Source organism: Oncorhynchus mykiss, chromosome 4, assembly GCF_013265735.2.
Source record: "Oncorhynchus mykiss isolate Arlee chromosome 4, USDA_OmykA_1.1, whole genome shotgun sequence".
In the NCBI taxonomy this organism is placed as follows: domain Eukaryota; kingdom Metazoa; phylum Chordata; class Actinopteri; order Salmoniformes; family Salmonidae; genus Oncorhynchus; species Oncorhynchus mykiss.
This window is the reverse complement of record NC_048568.1, coordinates 19,169,456-19,183,864: the sequence shown is the minus strand read 5'-3', so window position 1 is coordinate 19,183,864 and position 14,409 is coordinate 19,169,456. Positions and strand designations below refer to the sequence as shown.

Here is a 14,409-nt window from a genome sequence, read left to right as displayed (position 1 = left end):
GTGTGTGTCCGCGTCCGTGTCTAGGTGTCTGCGCACAGCTGAGTAGAAATAGGAGTGCTGGGTTTGAAAGCACATCGTAACAGGATCAGGCTCGGTAACAGGCTAATATCTACAGGGTAGTATACTAAAGTTAACCTTGTTTCTAGTCTGTTTCTGCTTCAGCCAATTATTCAATCATTGCCGTACCAAATAAGTTGGTATCAAGCAGAAACAGACTGAAAACCACACTGGCATTGACAAAGGCACAGGTTGGGTGGCCGTGAAGGAAATGTTCTATGTGACTAATTGCAAATGGCAGCTAATGACAGTCTCTCTAGAGCTGTGGTAACCATCTGGTGGAGATGTGGAGGGTCACAGTGCGGAGACCTCCCTCTTGCGCTAATTGAAATATGAATCAGCTCCCTGAACATACACTTCCACTGAGTGGGCTAGAAGTGGCCTGGGTTCATAATACAGTATTACCATGTGGTTCATCCAAAAATGAAATAGTTTTATGTTAATGTGAATGGTAATGGCTCGGCCCATATAACCATGTGGTGAGAATGTAATTCACTGTGCTTTGGTCAGCGGCATGTGGGCAGCCTTTATGCTGGGACGTTAAAACAAAGCTTACAGTGCTCCAATGGTACTTATCTCATAAAAAGATCATTGGAGGACCCTGTCTGGCCTCTCCATGTATGTATTACTTACACCCGTCGCTAGATGGCAGCCTTCTTACATTCAGACCAACAGAAAAGTCTCCTCCCACACCTGTCTAGCCTCAGTTGACCCAATGTACACCACATCACATCAGTGGCTATAAATGAGCCATGTTCCAATCTAACCTGTTATTTAAATACCTGACATGTTGGCTTGACGCATCTCTGCCGAGAAACAGTGGTTTTTACCCTCAACTCCTCATTAATGTGCTAGTAAGTGTTATTCAGTGGTATTTATTACACATCTTACTGGCCTCTCACCACACTACAGCAGAACAGAACCTATTCTACCATGTCATGGTCACACAAATGAAGCTTTCTAATCACTCTATTGAATTGCACTCACGACACACACACACAGACACAGTCCCAGTGAGTATCCCCATGCCATAATGGTTGTAATGCTGTAATCGTGTGTTCCTTATTACGACCTCAGTCACAATGACGAGTATTTCCTCACAGCTGGCCTCTCTCTGTCTCTGTGTCTCTCTCTGTCTCTGTCTGCCTCTATCTGTCTCTGTCTGTCTCTGTCTGTCTCTCTCTGTCTCTGTCTGTCTCTCTCTGTCTCTATCTGCCTCTCTGCCTCTGTCTGCCTCTCTCTCCCTGTCTGCCTCTCTCTGTCTTTGTCTGCCTCTCTCTGTCTCTGTCTGTCTCTGTCTGCCTCTCTCTGTCTCTGTCTGCATCTCTCTGTCTCTCTCTGTCTGTCTCTCTGTCTCTGTCTGCCTCTCTCTGTCTCTGTCTGCCTCTCTCTGTCTCTGTCTGCCTCTCTCTGTCTGTCTCTCTGCCTCTCTCTGTCTCTGTCTGCCTCCCTCTGTCTCTGTCTGCCTCTCTCTGTCTCTGTCTGCCTGTCTCTGTCTGTCTGTCTCTCTGTCTCTGTCTGTCTCTGTCTGTCTCTCTTTGTCTGTCTCTGTCTCTCTCTGTCTGTCTCTCTGTCTCTGTCTGCCTCTCTCTGTCTCTGTCTGTCTCTCTCTGTCTCTGTCTGCCTCTCTCTGTCTCTGTCTGTCTCTCTCTGTCTCTATCTGCCTCTCTGCCTCTGTCTGCCTCTCTCTCCCTGTCTGCCTCTCTCTGTCTTTGTCTGCCTCTCTCTGTCTCTCTGTCTCTGTCTGTCTGTCTCTCTGTCTCTGTCTGTCTCTCTGTCTCTGTCTGTCTCTCTCTGTCTGTCTCTGTCTCTCTCTGTCTGTCTCTCTGTCTCTGTCTGCCTCTCTCTGTCTCTGTCTGCCTCTCTCTGTCAATTCAATTCAATTCAATTCAATTCAAGGGCTTTATTGGCATGGGAAACATGTGTTAACATTGCCAAAGCAAGTGAGGTAGACAACATACAAAGTGAATATATAAAGTGAAAAACAACAAAAATTAACAGTAAACATTACACATACAGAGGTTTCAAAACAGTAAAGACATTACAAATGTCATATTTTATATATATATATATATATATATATATATATATATATATATACAGTGTTTTAACAATGTACAAATGGTTAAAGGACACAATATAAAATAAATAAGCATAAATATGGGTTGTATTTACAATGGTGTGTGTTCTTCACTGGTTGCCCTTTTCTCGTGGCAACAGGTCACAAATCTTGCTGCTGTGATGGCACACTGTGGAATTTCACCCAGTAGATATGGGAGTTTTTCAAAATTGGATTTGTTTTCGAATTCTTTGTGGATCTGTGTAATCTGAGGGAAATATGTCTCTCTAATATGGTCATACATTGGGCAGGAGGTTAGGAAGTGCAGCTCAGTTTCCACCTCATTTTGTGGTGTCTTCTCTTGAGAGCCATGTCTGCCTACGGCGGCCTTTCTCAATAGCAAGGCTATGCTCACTATGCTCACTCTGTCTCTGTCTGCCTCTGTCTGTCTGCCTCTCTCTGTCTGTCTCTCTGCCTCTCTCTGTCTCTGTCTGCCTCCCTCTGTCTCTGTCTGCCTCTCTCTGTCTCTGTCTGCCTCTCTGTCTCTGTCTGCCTCTCTCTGTCTGTCTCTCTGTCTCTGTCTGTCTTCTCTGTCTCACTCCCGTTCACTCTTTGACCATAATGACATAATCTATCTAACTACAGTATATACCCGTGTCAGACCATCGGACACATGCTGCATTTGTCACATTTCAAAGTTAATCTATGTTACACTTACCTTTCTAGATTACCTCCATTTTCTTAGTGAGACAACTGGGGACATCTGTATTCATTTACATAAACTACAATCTGTTTGTAATTTGTTGTTGGTACGATAACAAGATTAAGACAAACTGACTGTTGATCTTGGAGATGAACAATAGAATTTCATACGCCTTAAATCTTTCAACCAGCCACATTTCTGGGAAGAGTGTTAGGCAAGCAACGTTCCAGTGACCTAAACCGCCAACCGTTGACTGTTAGGAAGAAACTAGAGATTGAGAGTTGAAGGCACCTCGTTAGCCCACCTAAAGCTAACGTGTCGCTGTTAAAGCCTGGGAGTGAGCCATGACACTCGGCAGATCTATGCAGCTGCTGCAGGTGCAAATAATAATGGTAAGAAGTCCCTCATCTCCTCAGAGACATTACGTCCTCCCTGTCAGGAGACAGAGAAGAGCTCTTCCACTGCTCTACTCTACTCTCCTGGATCTGAAAGTGCTCTTGCCTGCTGTTTTATCTATCTGTCTTTCCCTCACTTGTTTTCAATCTCTCAATCTCCTCTTTCTCTAATAGAAAAAAAACGTAGACATTGACACTCTTTTTCAGACAAACAAAAAAAAGTTGAGGCAAGAATAACCTCTAGATTTACAGTATGGGTTTACTTGAGCACTAATGGCTATCACCTACGGGCCAATCAGGATTAGGTGGAGTGATCCAGGGGAAAGAGTTTGGTTAGCACTGCTGAGAAGAGTTCTCCCACAACAGACTCAGGCCAGTGAAGGAACCGGGTTTTGACACAAGATCCAAGAACAACCCTCCCTGCCAGTGCTCACACGTAATCTCCTTTGACTTGCCACATGAAAACCTTGTCCATGATGAGCTTTGCTCTCATGCTCCCTGACAATGCTTCTTCATTCATGCAATGGAGAGGTCTATGATTTCCATTGAACATGTTGCTTGGCAGATGCCCTGGTCCACAGCGAAGATACCCTGGAAGCTACTCAGGCTCTCCGTTTCCCCACAGAGCAATTAGGGTCAAATTCACAGCTGTAGCCTGGTTGGGATTTGAACCCGACACCCTGCGGTCAGGAGTGCGAGACCTCAGCTACTGGTGCTTCTATTTTCATTGTTGTCTGCTACTGCTATCCAAGTGCTGGGGGAGTATTTTGAAGACCTCTGAGTGTATGTTATGCAAAGCATCGTAATTACCATAACCACACACAATGGACAGCCAGAGAACAAATAAATAGACAATAAGAGAGAGCATTTCTAAACCCACAACGTCTCTGGCCTTTCCATTTGTGTCAGACTGATTCAGTTACATAACAGACTGTCCATGCACAAATGAACTGGTTCCAGTAGTCTTTGTGGCAATGACTGTAAGTGACAAAGGGGACATACGTAGGCGTACATACGTATGCACAAACACTGGGGATTCGGTGGCTTTTCTTAACCCCCCCCCCCCCCCCCCCCCCCCCCCCAATGTTGAGTTACCCTGCAGTAGGTTACTAACACTGTGAGGTGAGAGCGACCCTCTCCTCCACCTCCTCTGTCACATATGGAGCATATGGAGCATGAATTATTGGCTGGGCTCTCAGTTCCCTTTCTAATCAGGGCCAATAAAGACGCCGGACATGCTTAAGTAATTTCTCCCTGTGCACATAGTGTCATGAGCTATCCCCCTTGTCCCCTCCCTCCCAGGCCAGGCCACATGTGTGTGTGTGCTGCCATCAGGGCATTGTGGGATTGTTTACGACAGTTATTTTGCTGTGGCAGGATGGGATGCCTGCTGGACTGGTGGAGGGCTCCCAGAGGGTATAGGGTGACAGAAAGAGTACTCCCTCACAAGGAGTCCCTCACAAGAGCTGCTCCACGCCACACTCTGAGCAGCTCCCAGTCAACAGAGGGCTCACATGTCCCCATAGCCCCTATTTCCCTGTCAGCAAGCAACCCCCCCCCCATCATGTTTTATTTTAGACTTGTTTTTTCGCCCCCCCCCACATTAATCTAACGTGGCAGTCTCTCTCTCTCTCTCTCTGACCACCAGATTGAGGAGCTCTCAGATGCTTGTGGTTAAGACTGGATGCCAGCACTGTCTGTGGAAAATCCCCTCTTACAAAACAAGCGCAATTCACTCAAGCGGTCCAGTGCTAAAACAGGATAGGCCATGTCAAAAAACAAACAAATAGAAAGAGCAGAGAGGAGCGGGTTCACGTTGCTCCGAAAATGGCAAGTAGTAGATGAGAAATTAATGTTTTAGTGAGTCGTGTCAAGACTATCTCATTATGCGTTGAGGAGCCAGTGTTCAGTATCACACCTCACCTGCTGCCACATGATCACAGATGTTTGGAAATGTACTGCAAAAGCAGAGACACACTCAAGGAGTTTGTCATTTGAACAAAATAACAAATTGTGTTTTTCTAACCAACTTACTCACGCAGTAAGCTTTACACCGGCTTTGGGAACAATGGGCAAAAAAAGCAAGCTGTGAAACGGCCATCGTTCACTGGGTCGAGATTAGTAAATATTTCCCAGTTGTCAAGGATGAGCTAGTGAGCCAGCTATGCACCCGTTTTAATGACAGGGTTTGGACGGGGGAACTTAACCTAGTAACTTTTCCAGGCTCAATGTGGCCGGCGACTCAATCATGATATTGTACACCCCTGCGCCTCCGACTGCCCTGAAATATTAGCGTCCAGAAAAATGGACCTGCAATTATCGATATTTTTTAAGTAATCCCCCAGCAGTCTGCAAACCAGAAGGAAATAGCAGAGCAGAGAACACTTCAAACGGGAAAGGATTGTTTTCCTGGCAGAGAATCAATACCATTGAACACTCATTTTTTTTTCTCTCTCTCACTCTTTCTTTCTGTTTTTCTTTCTTTCTCTCTCTCTCACTCACTCACTCACTCACTCACTCACTCACTCACTCCCTCTCTGGCTTGTTGGAGAAGCTGGGTTTGTTCTCTCCGGCTAACTGAATCTGTCTCTCTCAGACACCGTGCACATCTGTTCTCCCACTTCACACACAACTGGCCCAGGCAGCAAGGTAGAATCAGATTTTTTTCAGCTAAATCTCCCGTCAAAATGTTCCCCCACGGTAAGCATCTGCACGGCAGGGAGGGCTCTGAGAGCACTACATTAAAATGTTTAACAATGAGTTGCCTCTCTGTTTTCACTTAAATAAGGTCAGTCAGGAGCGAGTCAGAGCTGTGGCTTTAAGAAAGGCCTTCATTTCTGCTGAGTCTGCAGATGTCCATAGCCCTCATCATCTTGTTAGAAAGTTAAAAAAACAAACATCAAACGCAGACTCAAATATCAATGATCTTTTCTGCAGTGCTGTTCTTTAACCCTCCGACACTGGAAGAGGTGTCTCTGATGACGGGGAGCAGCTTCGTGCCCCTACAGACCCCTTCAGCTCACCACCACTGTGTGTATGTGTCTGTGGCACCAGAGGCAGTAGCCAGGCCAGCGGGTGATGAGAGCTGGGTTAGAGCGGGCCCACGGCCCTCCCGGAGAGTAGCTGTCAGCTGGACACCTGTCGACCATGGATACCTGCCACCTCCCTGCCTCAGCCCTCTAACATGCAGCCTGGGATAGTGCTGGCATTCACAGGGCCTCTTCCAAAAATACCCAGCACGGCTAAACACAAACCCCATGTTATCTTATCTTGTGTATGAGAATGCTAAGAGTGGACCTCGTTCATTATAATGGCCCCTCTGTGATATCAAATGTTATGTCACATGCGCAGAATACAACTGGTGTGAAATAAATGCTACTTTACCTTGAAATGCTTGGTTACGAGCCCTTCACAACAATGCAGAAGATAAAGATACAAATATAATAGTAACACGAGCAATTATATACACAAGAATGGAGCTATATTCAGGGAGTACTATTACCAGATAAATGTGCAGGGGTACGAGGTATTTGAGGTAGATATGTACATGAAGGCAAGGCCAATTGACTAAATAATAAGAGTAAAATAAAGAACAGGGTAGCAGCAGCATATGATGAGTGTAAAAGTGTGTGAGTGTGCATGTGTGTATGAGTGTTTCTGTTGTGTTTCTGTGTGTGTGCATACAGTTGAAGCCGGAAGCCGGAAGCCGTCTTGTTAACAAACTATAGTTTTGGCAAGTCAGTTAGGACATCTACTTTGTGCGTGACACAAGTAATTTTTTCCAACAATTGTTTACAGATGAATTATTTAACTTAATAATTCACTGTATCACAATTCCAGTGGGTCAGAAGTTGACATACACTAAGTTGACTGTGCCATTAAACAGCTTGGAAAATTCCAGAAAATTATGGTTTAGAAGCATCTGATAGACTAATTGACATCATTTGAGTCAATTGGAGGTGTACCTGTGGATGTATTTCAAGGCCTACCTTCAATCTCAGTGCCTCTTTACTTGACATCATTGGAAAATCAAAAGAAATCAGCCAAGACCTCAGAAAAAAAATTGTAGACTTCCACACGCCTGGTTCATCCTTGGGAGCAATTTCCAAACGCCTGAAGGTACCATGTTCATCTGTACAAACAATAGTACGCAAGTATAAACACTATGGGACCACGCAGCCGTCATACCGCTCAGGAAGGAGACGCGTTCTGTCTCCTAGAGATTAACGTAATTTGGTGCGAAAAGTGCAAATCAATCCCAGAACAGCAGCAAAGGACCTTGTGAAGATGCTGGAGGAAACAGGTACAAAAGTATCTATATCCACAGTAAAACAAGTCCTATATCGACACAACCTGAAAGGCCGCTCAGCAAGGAAGAGGCCACTGCTCCAAAACCGCCATAAAAAAAAACAGACTATGGATTGCAACTGCTCATGGGGACAAAGATCATACTTTTTGGAGAAATGTCCTCTGGTCTGATGAAACAAAAATAGAACTGTTTGGCCATAATGACCATCGTTATGTTTGGAGGAAAAAGGGGGATGCTTGCAAGCCGAAGAACACCATCCCAACCTTGAAGCACGGAGGTGGCAACATCATGTTCTGGGGGTGCTTTGCTGAGGAGGGACTGGTGCACTTCACAAAATAGATGTACCATGAGGAAGGAAAATTATGTGGATATATTGAAGCAACATCTCAAGACATCAGTCAGGAAGTTAAAGCTTGGTCACAAATGGGTCTTCCAAATGTACAATGACCCCAAGCATACTTCCAAAGTTGTGGCAAAATAGCTTAAGGACAACAAAGTCAAGGTATTGGAGTGGCCATCACAAATCCCTGACCTCAATCCTATAGAAAATTTGTGGGAAGAACTGAAAAAGTATGTGCGAGCAAGGAGGCCTACAAACCTGACTCAGTTACACCAGTTCTGTCAGGAGAAATGGGCCAAAATTCACCCAACTTATTGTGGGAAGCTTGTGGAAGGCTACCTGAAATGTTTGACCCAAGTTAAACTATTTAAAGGCAATGCTACCAAATACCTATTGACTGTATGTAAACTTCTGACCCACTGGGAATGTGACGAAAGAAATAAAAGCTGAAATAAATCATTCTCTCTACTATTATTCTGACATTTCACATTCTTAAAATAAAGTGGTGATCCTAACTGACCTAAGACAGGGAATTTTTTACTAGGATTAAATGTCAGGAATTGTGAAAAACTGAGTTTAAATGTATTTGGCTAAGGTGTATGTAAACTTCTGACTTCAACTGTATGTAGTGAATGTGTGTGGGTTTTGTGTGGGAGTGTCAATGTAGTGTGTGTGAGTGAGTGTGTGTATATGGTTTGTATATATATCCTAGGGAAATGTCAGTGCAGGTAGTTCGGGTAACATTAATTGACTTTTTAGCAGTCTTATGGCTTGGGGGTAGAAGCTGTCTCCGAGCCTCTTGGTCTGAAAGCCCGATGCTTTGGTACCATTTGCCGGATGATAGCAGAGTGAACAGTCTATGGCTTGGGTGGCTGGAGTCTTTGGCAATTTTTCGGGCCATCCTTTGACATCGCCTGATATAGAGGTCCTGGAGGGCAGGGAGTCGGCCCCAGTGATGTACTGGGATGTCTGCACCACCCTCTGTAGCGCTTTGCGGTCAAGGGTGGTACATTTGCCATTCCAAGCAGTGACGCAGCCAGTCAAGATGCTCTCGATGGTGCAGCTGTAGAACTTTCTGAGGATCCGAGGGCCCATGCAATACAAATATTCCGCCTCCTGAAGGGGAAGAGGCACTGCTGTGCCCTCTTCACGACTGTGCGGGTGTGTGTGGATCTTGTAATTTCCTTGATGTGGACGCCAATGAATTAGAAGCTCTCGACCCACTCCACAGCAGCCCCGTCAATGTGGATGGAGGGGGGGGGGAGGGGGGCGTGCTCTCCCCTCTTTCTCCTGTAGTCCACGATCAGCTCATTTGTCTTACTGACGATGAGGGAGAGGTTGTTGTCCTATCACATTACATATGGAATTGATTGTAGTATCAGATGGACCTCTAATTGTGACATCACACTGTTGTCTGATGGGCTATATTAAAAATCTGCTCCATGCATCGAACAACAACACATGCTCGTCTGTGTGACTGACTACCATCCTGACACGTGCTGTGCGGATTTGCGGTTCACCTGCTATTTTTACAAGTCTGTTGTGATGCGCAACTCTTTTAGCGTAACTATAGAGGACAGAGAACGCTCTCAAACGCTCTCAGAATTTGGCCGCTCCCTGGTTCGCTCATCTGCGCTCAGAAACCCGTTTCTGGAATCCTGAACCGAACAAATTTCAGCAGATGTGAAAACCTTTGAGCGACGGCCAACATCTCCTAAACCAAATAAGCAAGTCTAAGTTGACGGGGAGAGGCTCACTGCTGAGTAGCTAATGATGCCAGGTTATTTTGTTCTTCTGCACTCCTCCACAACACTCCCACCATCCCCTCCCTCTGTTTTCCCTCCAACGTCTGTGTGTGATATAAAGAACAGTTCATGGCAGGCCCACAAGGTTTCCGTGAAAAATGTTACACCGTGTTTTAATACGCTCCTCTTGGTTTTACGGGTCTTCCCAGGACGAAGCTCTAAACAGGAAGATTTTCTCGAGAGGCATTGTTTTCCTCCAGCTTGAGAAGTCGGGCTTAACCTAATGTACATTTCAGGCGGGGTGTGTGTCTGTGTGAAGGGGTGGGAGTTTAGGGGTGGAGGGAGGAGATAGGCAGGAAGCATTAGCTGGCGTTTTTATGACACAGAGGTACAAAAATGCACCTCTTGGGAGAATCTTGACGGATATTGTCCGAGGCATGAGAAACAGTACGCAGAGACTTTTGATATGATGACTACAGAGCAGAGGTTAAAGATGTCCTGTGTCATACAAATGAAACAAGCAACAATATCTCCTTCCTTATCCACTGAAAATGATGGCATTTGACTTCCCCTCAACATCTAATTACATTGAAGCATAATCAGTGTGGAGAAATGAAAGCTAGGGCCGTTTGGTTATCCCACTGGGGATTGGATTGCTGTGTAATGTCTCCCATTAGGAAGGAGAGAAGAGGATGATTGCATTGTACGACAGATAGGAGCCAGATGTCTCACAGGATGTATAAATCTGAAGCATCCGTTTAGAACATCTTCTCACCACCAAATATGGTGATGAGAGGAAGTCCAGTGGCGGGAAGTGGGAGGAGATGGAGCTAGATGAAACTTGGCTGACTCTCTGCTTATTCTCTCATCGATTAAATATTAAATCTCAATGCAGTTTTCTGTTCCCAAAACCTAAAATATGTTACGAACAGAGCGCAGTTTTTTAGACTTCACTTGACCCTTTGTACAAGTTTTAAAAATGGTATTGTTTAGAAGTGCAAGGGCGTTTTGAGTTATTGCACACGTGGCATTTAGAGTAGGCATTCCCTAACGGAAATATGCAAATACATTCTAGAATGCCCCAATGGAATCTCGCTAGCTGGTGCTTGGCTCTGCCCACCTGCTTGCTTGTCATGCCCAGTATGCTTCATTTGTTCCCATTGGAAACAATGCAATGATATATCTTGAGTTAGTTACCAGTATCTTTGATTGTACTATATGGGAGCAGAACACTGGGCTCTGCTGGCAGTCTTGATGTGATTATCTCATGTTATGACAGGTTGTCCTGGATGAAAATGCCTGGCACCAGTGTTAGGGCTTCCCTGGGCTAGAGTGGGCACGCTGTGTAGTGATGATGTGCCTAACTCTTGATGCCAGCTGGGGCCATGACCTTTGACCTAACCCTGAGGACAGGACAGGCCAGTTGGGAGAGGCCTGTACTGGGATGGAGGGATTAAATAGGAAGGGAAAAGGGGTGAAGGAAGGCCACCCTCTAGAATAGTAGAGTTATCAATCACAGGCTAGATAGCACCTCTGGCCTTGTGTTGTCAACGATGCCTCTTACCATTCTCAATGATTTGTTGTGACCTGACTGTCTTTACTGGGCGTTAATCACAATGAAACTGGCCCATTCTGCTCTCTGGAAGAACCTGGGGCAGCTTATTCCTAAAATAACGTACGCCTGCCTTTCTCTTATTCTTCACTCGTCTTCTCCTCCCTCTGCCATCCCAGCCCCGACTGAGCATGTCTTACGTAAGACTGGGTTACACTATGTCCTTCGTGAGATACTGAACACCTGCCAGTAATAACATACAGATCCCATCTGTCACTTTCCAGATTTTCTAAAAGGCTGCAGGTAGTAAGCGTGTAAAAGTGAACACTTACATGACTGTATAATGGCAGACAGACAAAACATGAACAAGCAGTGGAAAATGAAGCAAGGTACAGCAAGTGTGGTTTTGGGTTTGGTTGTTACATACATGCTCAGTCAGGTTATGGGACAGTGTTATGCACTCTCAAGTACCCTGGTATGTCTAATGAAGCGCAATGATTATACCCAGCTACCTTTAATACCTCTACGGTTCCTACTACTAGACTGCAATCCAGAGACATACACCGCTGTGCTGCTATCTCGTCACACCTAACATCTTATATTACAACGCCCCACAAAAGAGTTATCTACATTATGACACTACATGGAGAATTCTGTGGGACTGCCCTGAGTGATGGGCCTAGTCATCAGATAACGCAAGGAACACTAGGCCCTATAACAAGTCGAAATGATATATGTCAAGGTACAAATGTCGGAGGACCCACAATTGCCTTTATACCTGCAATAAAAAAATGTGTCATGTCAGCTAATAAACTTTGATTCATGTGCCAGGCAGCTATGGACAATGCCCACCAGAGGGCAATCTTATTTCAGCTGCCTCTGTCTTACCTGGACTGTAACAGTGAGGTGTTTTATCAGTCCAAGACAGAGGAAGCACCACAGAGTTCCGAACATGACTGAATGATTTAGGTGGGAGGTGCAGTACTGTAACAATGGGGGAAGTCTGGTTAACAGTGGGCTACGCCTAGCTACGTCTTTCTCATTATGAATGGGGTGTTCGCCTCATCTGTGTTTGCGTTCTTGAGGTTGCACCTAAAACAGCTTGGGATCCAAGTGTGCATACGGTACGAAATGTGAAGTCTACAAGAGTTCTGAAAAACAGTGGACTTAACACAAACACTTCTGTTTCTCGTAGTAAAAGTGTCTTCTCTTTGGTCTGGGTAATAGCATTGGTTGAAGTTACACTACATAAACTACTGCAGTTTAAAGATCATTTATAGGACTTCCTACACTCCTGCCCAAATCCATGTAACGCACCCAGAAAGGTCACATCTCTGTTAGAGATGCAAAAAAGCACAAAGGATGTTGTGGTCCTGTGATAAACTGACACCGTTCTGGGATTATGTGCTGTATGTGCTGTCATTTCATTGTGTGTAGGACTTTATATCCATCCATCTCCACAATTATGTCTGTTGGGAAATGTTAATATTGGTGAACAATATCAGAGTAAGTTTTGTGATCTAAGTCCAATTGCTGCAAAAATAACAAAGTGGAGGACTGAACTATCTAGTGATGCCGCTGGGTTTTGTCAGTTATGAAGTTAAACAAAAAACGGAGGTATTTGACAAAATGTGGAAACCGTATGTTGATCACCTTGGGGAATGTGTTGTATAGTGGCCATTTTGTTTGTGTGTTGTGTTGTGTTTGTGGTGCGCCGTGGAAAAACAATAAAAAACACATTTTCAAAATGTTTTAAATCAAATACAACTAAAAGGAAAAGAACTTGAAAGCTGTCTGGGACTGTATGTAGCTCCTTAGGTGTTGGTAAACCAAACATGTCATTATCAACAATGTGGACACCATTAGAGTGCATTGGAAGCCTGAATCATCCTAGCAGTATATTGGAAGGGATGTTGATCGGTCGTAGCCCTACTAAGAGAGACCTCTACTTTCACAAGAGTTACAGTAGGGACTGTTAAGTCTTACTTTAAATGGATATCTCCTCTGTCCCAGTCTTAAATTCCAAAGTCACAGCAGGGGCTTACAGTTAGAGACAATCTTCTCCTCTGCGAAAGGCCTATTCCACATTTGTCTGTGGGCACTGCTATTTTCCACTCTTAACGACTGCCTGCAAATCCAGCACAAGGAATTGGACTGAAACGCCGCAAATAGTTCAGAGACAGTTTAAGAGGCAGTCTACAGAGTTTACAGCTTCTTCAGTCCAATCACTGTACTAACTTCGAAACTAATGAGAGACAGTCAGGGAGAAAAATTGCATTAGATAGATAAACAGACGGGAATGAGGAGGGGATATTGAAAATGCACGTATAACTACATTGTTGGTACAACCATGTGTGACAAACTCTTTCAAATAATCCAAATGCATTTCCACTGGCACATGACAAAGGAACATAGAGAGGGAACACACGCAGAGTTAAAGAGGAGGGACATGAATAGTTGATGTTGGGCGAATCAGAGAGCTGCTCTTATGAAAAGGGTGCTGTGGTGTATCACATTGTCTCTCCGGCTTTACACTTGGCAGCGCAACTAAAGGCCTGGCCAACATAGGGGGTGTTTACCAGGGATAATCATTCATAAAGGCCCCAGTGCACAATGAGGTCCATCTCAAGGCACAGTGTCATTTAAATGTCCCCTGAAGCGACCTGCTGAATTAAATATAAGGTGGCCCAGACAGAGCGAGAGATGGATAAAGGCTTCCTTCTAATTCCACAGGGGCCGAACAAGAATACCTTCAAACTTGCAACTTGCTTGTTTAGTCAGTTTCTGTCTCTCTCATTGTTGTTTTTGAGAACCGGGACATTGGTATCGAGTTCCATCCCTACACGTATCCCTCTGGGGAAATGTGAGATGTTTACCTCCGTGTTGACGCGCGTTGAGCTGCTTTGAACCTGGGCTGTGGGAGATGGCTGGCATTAACATTACAGTAGAGACAGAGAGGCCCTCTGTGACAGCCCTCTTTCGGCAGCCCACTAATTACATAGTGGAGATGTGGATTATTGTCAAAGTGAGTTTGACGCAGGTAAACTGCCTCCTGATGGTTCGGTGGAACTCTCGCAGTGAACGCGTGACACCGAACTCTTCAAGTGGCGATGAAATGACTCTGCCCTAATTGTCACAGCCACATTAAGGGAGTCCTGTTAAGCTTGTCAAACATGCAGCACCGGGTTTGACAACATCAAAACGTGTGCTGAGGAAAACTGTCCCATCTATTCCCACTTTGGTTGCAAA

General features: G+C 44.9%; 1 protein-coding gene across 2 annotated transcripts in view; it reads right to left on the bottom strand.

Moving 5' to 3' along the window:
• Positions 1-14,409, bottom strand: part of LOC110522246 (androgen-induced gene 1 protein) — a 55,927-nt gene that overhangs the window by 6,004 nt on the left and 35,514 nt on the right. The window lies entirely within an intron of this gene.